The sequence below is a fragment of the Trichechus manatus genome, unplaced genomic scaffold (genome assembly GCF_000243295.1).
Source record: "Trichechus manatus latirostris isolate Lorelei unplaced genomic scaffold, TriManLat1.0 scaffold00143, whole genome shotgun sequence".
Lineage (NCBI taxonomy): Eukaryota > Metazoa > Chordata > Mammalia > Sirenia > Trichechidae > Trichechus > Trichechus manatus.
This window is the reverse complement of record NW_004444079.1, coordinates 7103819-7104985: the sequence shown is the minus strand read 5'-3', so window position 1 is coordinate 7104985 and position 1167 is coordinate 7103819.

The following is a 1167-nucleotide window of genomic DNA, read 5'->3' as shown; positions in this document are numbered from 1 at the left end:
CCTTGGGGCTTGCTTCACTTTAAGTCAATGGTCCCAATGCTGTTTCAAGGCAGTCAATATCTTAAAAAAGATATGAACCTTTGAGAATCTGTATTATCTCCTACAACTCAACTCATACCTGGCCTAGTTCACCTTCAATCTGACTGTTTTCTACAGTCCAAGATGTAAGTCACTCCTGACTTACTGGGCCCATTGGAAGCCAGCCACCTACGCACTTTGACCAAGCATTTGCCAGCCCCCAGAATGGAGATGAGGCAAACCAGGCCAAACGGATGGCCAGATGAGCCACAGCCAAGAAGGGGACACTGGGATACTCAGAGTTTGTTAGGCTGAGTATGATCTGGAGCAGCCAAAATCATCATGAGCCATCAGAGGTGTGAATGCTATCCATGTTCAGGGAACAGTGTGAACTGTCAAAACAGCAACCCAAAATCTAGCACTAAGTCTAGGACAAGTTTGGAGTTAGGAACTTAAGACAAAACCAAAGGCAAGAGCCAGACCATCCAAGAAAGCAAAGAGCAAGGGCAGGAGTGAGGGCAGGAGATTTAAGATATTGGCTCTAAACATCGCTTGAGGCATAGTGGAGTGGGTCAGCCTGGTTTATGGGCACTGGATAGAGGCCAACAGAATCATGACAGCTCCCGCCCTCCCCTCACGCAAACCTCCATCCTCCACCAGGCAGTGGCTGAGACAATAAAGGTCTGCAATACAAGGAAGGCACCATCGCCAAGATTTTGCAAAATCTTTGTGAAATGCAAATGAGGATTTTTTTCCTTAGCAACCCACCCCCACTGGGAATTCATTTTCTCTAGCTCCGAAAGTCTCTTGTCTCCTAAGCTACTGAAACTACCTATACTGTGAACCCCGTAAACCTCCATTGCCCATAAGCAGTAGTAACATTTTCTGCCTCCTGTTAATAAATTGTTCCTCTCTTTGCACAGCAGAGAAAAGATGAAGACAAAATTGGGGGGAATTATTTCCTAAGCATTGTTTCTCTAACAATAGCAATCCCTGCTCCTGAGAACTCTATTTTGCTTAATATGTTCTTTCTGCAAAGTGGTAAAATGTGACAGTGTAATAACCCAAAAAGCAGCATGAAGGGCCTGATTCCCCGAAGTGTCCACTGAGAAAACACACAAGTGTTTCCATCAAGAAGGAATTGTGTGT